We start from the raw sequence: 9,556 nt of genomic DNA on the forward strand, positions 1-9,556 counted from the left end.
AGAGAGAGAATGTTAAGCAGGCTCCATGTTCAGTGCAGAGCCTGATGCAGGACTTGATTCCACAACCCTGGGTGACCTGAGACGAAATCAAGAGACTGACCACCCAGGTGCCCCAGAATAATTTCTGTACATATTAGTTATCAGACATAGAATGTAAATTGTATGGACTAATAGTTGACAGGAATTTTATTTTTTAAGGTATTCTAGACTTGTTTGTATTTATTTGATAAATCCAAGTTCTTTAGTATTTAATTACTCTTTGGGTATTTAAAAATTATTTTTTTCAGGGTGTCTGGGTCAGTTAAGCATCTGTCTCTTGGTTTTGGCCCAGGTCATGATCTCACAATTCATGAGTTTGAGCCCTGCATCAGGCCCCTCCCCAGATCATGCGTGCACTCTCTCAAAGTAAACTTTTTTTAAATTAATTTTTTCTTATTTATGAAATATTTTATATGCATGATATAAAAATAATGAAAGAAAAAATATTACCTATACCTGTAGAGATAATTAAACTTTAAATATTTTCCCTTAAAGTCTTCTTTCATGTACCTGTATATTTACATAAATATCATTTTGTGTGGTGTATCTTATATGTTTCACTTTGATAAGTAAGTATTTTCTTATTTTATAAGAAGTCTTTGGAAGTATCAGTTAAAAAGTCTGGGGTGACTGGGTGACTCCGTTGGTTAAGTGTCTGACTCCTGATTTTCCTCAGGTCCTGGTCTCACAGTTTGTGAGATAGAGCCCCCCAACAGGCTTGCACTGACAGTGTGGAGCCTGCTTGGGATTCTTTCTCTCCTCTCTCTCTGCCCCTCCCCCTGCTCGGGCTCTCCCTCTCAAAAAAATAAATAAACTTAAATCATAGTAGAGGTCCTGGTTAATGTAATAAAGCGAGAAAAATAACAGGCATAGAAGTTGGGAAGGCATAAGTAAAACTGTTTATTTACAAATGAAATGATTACTTATGTACAAAATTGTACGGAATCTGCAGAATAAGTAGTAGAAGAAATATATGTATTTAGCAAGATCACAGGATATAAAGTCTATAAACAAAAGTTATTTTGATATGCTATTAGCAAACAAATGGAAAATAAAATTTAAAAAACAGTTTCAGAGCTGGCTCAGTCAGTGGAGCATGTGATTCTTGCTCCCTTGATCTAGGGGTTGTGAGTTCAAGCCCCATGTTGGGTGTAGGGTTTACTTTTAAAAATTTTTCCATTTATAATAGCGTCAAGAAACATAAAACACTTAGGGATAAGTTTAGTGTAAAAATAAGTTCTCTATGCTGAAAACTATAGAACACTGTTGAGAGAAATTAAACAATAAATGGAGAGAGATACTATTGGAAGATTGGAAGATTCAGTATTGCTAAGATGTCTATTCTTCCCAAGTTGATCTCGGAATTCAACACAATCATAGTATCAGCAGACTTTTTGTAGAAATTGACAAACTGGTTAAAAAATATATAGAGACTAATAAGCATTTATGATAAGGGTGTAGGATATAAGGTTAATGTACAAAAGTCCATTGGTTTTTTTATATGCTGGCAATGAATAAGTGGCAGTTTAAATTAAAAATATATTACTGTTTACTTTATCAACGCCAAAATGAAATACTTAAGTGTAAAGTAAAAAAAATGTATAAGATCTATATGAGGAAATATATAAAGCTTTGATGTAAGATATCAAAGAACTAAATAAGTGGAAGAGATGTTCCATGTCATGGGTAGGAAGATTCAATATTGGGAAGATGTCAGTTCTTCCTAACTTGATGTATAGATCCAATGCAATCCCAGTCATAATCCTAGCAAGTTATTTTGTGAATATTGACAAACTATTCTAAAGTTTATATGGAGAGACCAAAGACCCAGAATAGCCAACTCAGTATTAAAGGAGAAGAACAAAGCCAGCGAACTGACACTACTTGACTTCAGGGCTTAGTATAAAGCTGCTGTAATCAGGGCAGTGTAGTGATGGTGAAAAAAATAGACAAACAGATCAATGGAATTGAATAGGGAGACCAGAAATAGAGCCAGAATAGAGAACCCATATAAACTATAGTCAACTGATCTTTGGCAAAGAAGTAAAGGCACTACAGTGGAGCAAAGATAGTCTTTTCAACAAATGATACTGGAACAACTGGATATCTATGTGCAAAAACATGAATCTAGGCCAGTAGTACACCTTTAAAAATTAACTCAAAATGGATCATAAATGTAAAACACAAAACTATAGAACTCCTAGAAGAAAATATAGGAGAAAATGTAGGTGACTTTAGGTATAGAGATGACTTTTTACATACAACAACAAAGGAATGATCCATGGAAGAAATAATTGATAAGCTAGGCCTTATTAAAATTTAAAAAGTTTTGCTCTGTAGAAGATAACACCAAGAGAATGAGAAGGCAAGCCACAGACTGGGAGATAATATTTGCAAAAGACACATTTGACTAAAGGACTTCTATCCAAAATATACAAAGAACTCTTAAAATTCAACAGTCAGAAAACAACCTACTTGAAAAAATGGACAGAAGACCTGTATAGGCATCTTACCAAAGAAGATAAACAGATGGCAAGAAAACACATGAAAAGATGCTCTACATCATATGTTATTTAGGGAATTGCAAATGAAAACCATGAGATATCACAGCACACCTGTTAGAATAGCCAAAATCCAGAACCCTAATACCAAGTGCTAGCAAAGATTTGGAACATTGGAACTCTCATTCATTGTTGCAGCCGCTTTGGAAGACAGTTTTGCAATTTCTTACAAAATTAAACATACTCCTACAATATGATCCAGTAATCAGTCATGCTCTTTGGTATTTACCCAAATGAATTCAAAACTTATGTCCACATAAAAAGCCTGCATATGGATGTTTATATAGCAGATTTCTTCCTAAATCACCCAAATTTGGAAGCAACAAGATATCCTTCAGGAGGTAAGTAAATTCTATATATCTAGACAATAGAATATTATTCAGCACTAAAAAGAGATGAGCTATCAAGCCATAAAAATATGTGGATGAAACTTAAGTGCATGTTACTTAGTAATAGAAACCTATCCAAAAAGGCTACAAAGTGCTTTATTCCAAGTATATGACATTTTGGAAAAGGCAAAACTATGAAAACTGTAAAAGGATTCATGGTTACCATGGGTTGAAGGGAAGGAGAGCTGAATAGGGAAAGCACAGAAGATTTTCAGGGCAGTGAAACTATTCTTTGTAATACTATAATGATGGATACATATCATTTTACATTCGTCAAAATCCATAGAATGGATAATGCTAGGAGTGAATCCTAAGTGAATCTTGTGGGCTTCTGGTGACAGTGAGGTGTCAATTGGTTCATTAACTTCATTGATTATAACAAATGTACCGTTGTGGTACTGGAAGTTGATAGTGGAAGAGATTGTGTTTGTATGGGGACAGGGGTATAAGAATTCTTTGTATTTTTCTTCAACTTTTCCCTCAAAACTGCTATAAAAAATAAAGGTTATTCATTACAAATTTTTTAATTCCATTATAATTACCATATAGTGTTATTATTCATTTCAAATAGACGGTCTAGTGATTAAGCAATTTTGTATATTATTCAGGTAGTGCTCATCATGATAAGTGTACTTTTAATCCCCTCCCCCTATTTCATCCATTGCCCCCCAATCCACCTCCTCTCAGGTAATCATCATTTTGTTCTCTATATTTAAGAACCTGTTTTTTTCTTTAAGAATCTTTTTCTCTTTGTTCATTTGTTTTGTTTCTTAAATTCCACATATGAGTGAATTTCTATGTCGTTCTCAGTCTGACTTATTTCACTTAGCATAATACTATCTGGATTCATCCATGTTGTTGCAAATGACAAGATTTCATTCTTTTTTATGGCTGAGTACTATTCCTGTGTGTGTGTGTGTGTGTGTGTGTGTGTGTGTGTGTGTGTGTGTTTCTCTTATTAAGCTTCTGTTTTAATGGATTTCAAAATTCTGTGACAGATTTTTGGTCGTTTCNTATTTGTGTGTGTGTGTGTGTGTGTGTGTGTGTGTGTGTGTGTGTTTCTCTTATTAAGCTTCTGTTTTAATGGATTTCAAAATTCTGTGACAGATTTTTGGTCGTTTCCATTAAGAAGTACTGATTTTTAAAAACTAATAACTTAAAACTACCACGCGCATGCACACACACACATACACACACACACACACACACACACACCCCAAATGGTCCACAAAACATCCTTTTTTCCTTCTGAAGGTTTTATAGTGCATTGTTACCATTAACCAGTCTTTTACTATTAAATGGCCAATTGACACAAACAGTTCTAAGACTGTTCTTCACCACTGATACAAGGCTGGGATAGCAGGTATTGAGGATAATATTTATTTAGCCTTCTGAGCTTTTGGGACAGACTTGGTGACCAGCTCCTGCTGCCTTCTTGTCATCCACTGCTTTGATAACACCCATAGCAGTCATTTTCTCATGTTACAGACAGCAAAAGAGCTCAGAGGAGGATAGTCAGAGAAGCTTTCAACACACAGACTTGCCAGGAACTGTATCAACGATGGCAGCATCACCAGATTTCAGGAACTTTGGAAACATTTTCTGGCTTTTTTCCAGAATGATGATCAAGCTTCTCCTTTGGCTCAGTGGACTTACAAGTAATGTGAGCTGTGTGACAGTCCAGCACAGGTGTATATCCAGCATTGATTTCGCCTAGATGGTTCAGGATAATCACCTGAGCCATGAAGCCAGCTGCTTCCATTGGTGGGTCATTTTTGTTATCACCAGCCACATTGCCATGATGAACATCTTTGGCAGATATGTTCTTGACATTGAAGCCTGCATTGTCCCTAGGTAGAGCCTCACTCAAAGCTTCATGGTACGTTTGAATAGACTTTACTTCAATTGTAACATTGACTGGAGCAAAGGTGACCACCATGTCAGCTTTAAGAATACCAGTCTCCATTCGACGCACAGGGACAGTACCAATACCATCAATTTTGTAGACATCTGGAGAGGAAGATGCAAGGGTTTATCAGTTGGACGAGTTGGTGGCAGAATGCAATCCATAGCTTCAAGTAATGTGATTCTACTGGCCTTGCTGTCTTTATAGGTGACTTTCCATTCCTTGAACCAAGGCATGTTAAGACTTGGCTCTAGTATGTTTTCACCATTCCAACCAGACATTGGCATAAATGCTACTGTGTTGGGGCTTTAGCCAATTTTCTTAATGTAGATTCTGACTTCCTTAATAATATCCTCATATCTCTTTCGGCTGTAGGGTGGCTCAGTAGAATCCATTTTGTTAACACCAACAATAGGTTGTTTTATGCCCAGTGTTTAACCCAGAAGGTCATGCTCACAAGTCTGCCCATTCTTGGAAATACCTGATTCAGATTTACCAAAACCAGCAGCAACAATCAGGACAGCACAGTCAGCCTGAGATGTGCCTATAATAATATTTTTTTATAAAGTCTCTGTATCCTGGGGCATCAGTGATGGTCACATAATACTTACTGGTCTCAAATTTCCACAGGGAGATATCAGTGGTGAAACCACATTCACATTCAGCTCTCAGTTTATCCAAGACCTGCACATACTTGAAGGAGCTCTTTCCCATTTCAGCAGCCTCCCTCTCAAATTTTTCAATAGTTTGTTGTTGTTGTTGTTGTTGTTGATCCTACCACATTTGTAGGTCAGATGACCAGTAGTGGTAGACTTACGTGAATCTACATGTCCAATGATGATGATGTTGATACGGGTATTTTTCTTTCCCATTTTGGTTTAGGTTTAGCCATGGTTTTCATGACACCTGTGTTCTGGCTGCAAACCTGTTGCGAAAAAAATATATCACATCTTTATGCATTCATCTATATATGGACACTTAGGTTGCTTCCATATCTTGGCTATTGTAAATAATGCTGTAATAAACATAGGGGTACATATATCTTTTTGAATTAATGTTTTCATATTCTTTTGGTAAATAGTGGAATTACTGGATAATATGGTAATTCTGTCTTTAGTTTTTTAAGGAACTGCTGTACTGTTTTCCACAGTGGCTGCATTAGTTGTCATTCCCCACCAGCAATGCACAAGTGTTCCTTTTTCTCCACATCCTTGCCAACACTTGTTGCTTCTTGTGTTTTTCATTTTAGCCATTCTGACAGGTGTGTGGCGATACCTCATTGTAGTTTTGACTTGAGTCTCCCTGATGATGACTGATGTTGAGCATCTTTTCATGTGTCTGCCGATCATATGTATGCCTTCTTTGGAGAAATGTCTGTGCATGTCTTCTGCCCATTTTTCAGTTGGAGTATTTGTTTTTTGAGTGTTGAGTTGTGTAAGTTCTTTATATATTTTGGAAACTGACCCTTTATCAGATTTGTCATTTGCAAATATCTTCTCCCATTCAGTAGTTGTCTTTTAGTTTTGTTGTCTCCTTTGCTATGCAGAAGCTTTTTATTTTATTTATTCATTTATTTATTTTTCAGTTCAACTAGTTTATTTTTATTTATTTATTTATTTTTTTACAAAGAGTTTATTGTCAAGTTGGTTTCCATATAACACCCGGTGCTCATCCCCACAAGTGTCCTCCTCCATGCCCATCTCCCCCCGCCCCACGCCCATCAGTCCTCATTTTGTTCTCAGCATTCAAGAGTCTCTCATGGTTTGCCTCTCTCCCTTTCCCCCACCATTTCTCCCTTTCTTCNCGGAGACATATCTAGAAAAATGTTGCTAAGGCTGATGTCAGAGAAATTACTGCATGTGCTCTCTTCTAGGATTTTTATGGTTTCAGGTCTCACATTTAGGTCTTTAATTCATTTTGAGTCTATTTTTATGTATGGAGAAAGGAAGCGGTCCACTTTCATTCTTTCCCATGTAGCTGTCCAGTTTTCCCAACACCATTTGTTGAAGAGACTGTCTTTTTCCTATTGCATATTCTTGCTTTCTTTGTTGAAGATTAAATGTCCCCATATAATCATGGGCTTATTTCTTTTTTTTATCATAGCAGTTTAATTTTTTATTTTTGGGGTGGGGGAGAGAGAGAGAGAGAGAATATGAATGAATATGAGTAAGGGAGGGGCAGAGAGAGAGGGGGACAGAATTTGAAACAGGGTCCAGGCTTTGAGCTGTCAGCACAGAGCCTGACGTAGAGCTTGAACTCATGGACAATGAGATATGACCTGAGCTGAAGTTGGACACTTAACCAGCTAAGCCACCCAAGTGCCCCAGTCATGGGTTTATTTTTGAGTTCTCTATTCTGTTCTGTTGATCTAAAAATCTGTTGATTTTTGTGCCAGTATGATACTGTTTTGATTACTGCAGCTTTGTAATACAACTCGAAGTCTGGGAGGTTTGTTGTACTTTTTCAAGATTGCTTTGGCTATTCAGGGTCTTTTGTGGTTCCATACAAATTTTAGGATTATTCCAGTTTTGTGAAGAATGCCTATGGTATTTTGATAAGGATTGCATTAAATCTGTAGATTGCTTTTTGTAATATGGACATTTTAACAGTGTTTGTTCTCTCAATCCATGAGCATGGAATATCTTTCCACTTGTTTGTGTCATCAGTGTTTTATAGTTTTCAGAGTACAAGTTTTTCATCTCTTTGGTTAAGTTTATTCTTACGTGTTATTTTCAGTGTAATTGTAAATGGGACTATTTTCTTAATTTCTCCTTCTGCTACTTCATTATTAGTGTATAGAAATGCAAAGGATTTTTGTATATTGATTTTGTATCTTGTGACCTTACTGAATTGATTTATCAGTTCTGGTAGTTTTTTGGTGAAGTCTTTAGTATAAAACATCATGGTGACATCCTTCCTCTTCTATGTGTCTTGGTATGGACCTCCTTGGGTTGATTTTGTTGGGGGCTTTCTGTGCCTCGGATTTCTGTTTCCTTCCTCATATTCAAGAAGTTTTCAGCTATCATTTCTTCAAATAAATTTTCTGCCTTCTTTTCTCTCCTCCTTCTAGGACCCCTGTATTGTGAATGTTATTATACTTTATGGTGTTGCTGAGTGCCCTTAAGCCTATTTTCATTTTTTATTATTTCTTTTCTCTCTTCTGTTCAGCTTGATTGCTTTCTATTACTCTTTCTTCAGGTCACTGATTCATTCTTCTGCTTCCTCTGGTCTACTAATTAGTCCCTCTGATGTATTTTTAGTTTCAATTATTGAGTTCTTCACCTCTCTCTTTGTTGAGAATCTTACTGAAGTTCCCTATTTTCCCCCCAAGTCCAGTGAGTATCTTTATCATCATTACTTTAAATTCTCATTCAGGCATATTACTTATCTTCATTTTGTGTAGCTCTTTTCCTGTGATTTTTTCCCCTTTAATTTGGGACATATTCTTATGTCTTCTCATTTTGTCTTACTCCTTGTGACTGTTTCTATATGTTAGGAAAGTCAGCTATATCTCCTGGTCTTGAAATTAGTGGCTTTATGAAGAAGAGGTCCTGTAGTGGCCTGCAGTGCAATATCTGCTGTTCACCAGAACCTGGAGTGTCTTCTATATGTTGCATGTGCCCTGCTTTTGTGGCTGAGCTGCATTTGCCTTCAGTCCAGTCTTCTGCAATGGCTCTCTTTGCCTGTTGTGGGCAAGGTTTGGTCCCTGTGTTGTTAATGGGCCATGGTGGAGCTACCTTGGGTTTGAGTTGAGTCAGACCAGGGTTTTGCCAAAGCTCTGGTAGCACCAAACTGTAGGGCACTTTTCCTGTGTTGTCCCCTGAGAAGCTTTCATTGGTGGGTGGGGCCTACAGTCTGACCAGATGTCTCCCCCAACCCAGTGCTAGGGCCACAGTCAGACTGGGGTGTATGGTTATCTTCTCCTCACCTCAGGGCAGGAGTTACTTTGGAGTTGTGCTGGCCCCTGTGAGGGCTGATTGCACACTGCCAGGCTGGTGGCACAGCTCTAGATGGGCTCTTGCCAAGGATGTGTTGTTGGAGGGGGTGTGTCTGCAGGAGAACACAAGCGCAGGCCCCACGGTGGCAGCAATTTCTGCCAGTCTGCTGCAGGAGGGGCCCTGCACCCACTGGGGAAAACTCCTGCCCAGGCTAGGATGGAGGGGGGCGCTTCAGCAGGAGAATCCTGGGCAGAGGGGGGGGTGTCACATTGTTAGCAAGCTAGGTGGAGAGTGTTTGCTCTGCAGTGGTTCTTGCAGGAGTTTCTATATCTAGGGTGGGAGGTAGGGGAGGGAAATGGTGTCTGCCAGCTCTTTTATTCTTGTAGAAGTCTCCCTCTTTTATTCCCCAGGTGTTTTTCAAGCTGCTGCTTCCATGTTGTATCTCAGCAGTGCTAGTTGTTATGCTGTCTCTTTAAGGATGAGGACTCAGTTTCCTATCCCTTCCAGCTCTCCCAGAGCCCAACTGCTGATTTTTAAAGTGCCAGATGTCAACCCACACTAATTGTAAGAACTTGTGAAGTTAGACCCTTCTAGTTTTCAAACCCAAATGTTATGGGGATTTGTCTTACCAGTTTGGGTCCTCTGTGACTGGGGTGCCTGATGTGGGGTCTGCTCTTCTCCACTCTCCATGCCTTGACGTTCCTCCCTCCTGTGGACAGTGCT

General features: G+C 38.2%; 1 pseudogene; it reads right to left on the minus strand.

The window, feature by feature from the left end:
* Window positions 1-4,368: 4,368 nt before the first annotated feature.
* On the minus strand, window positions 4,369-5,767 carry LOC144237717 (elongation factor 1-alpha 1 pseudogene; annotated as a pseudogene).
* Window positions 5,768-9,556: the final 3,789 nt, after the last annotated feature.

Source organism: Crocuta crocuta, unplaced genomic scaffold (assembly GCF_008692635.1).
Source record: "Crocuta crocuta isolate KB4526 unplaced genomic scaffold, BGI_CrCroc_1.0 scaffold647, whole genome shotgun sequence".
In the NCBI taxonomy this organism is placed as follows: Eukaryota; Metazoa; Chordata; class Mammalia; order Carnivora; family Hyaenidae; genus Crocuta; species Crocuta crocuta.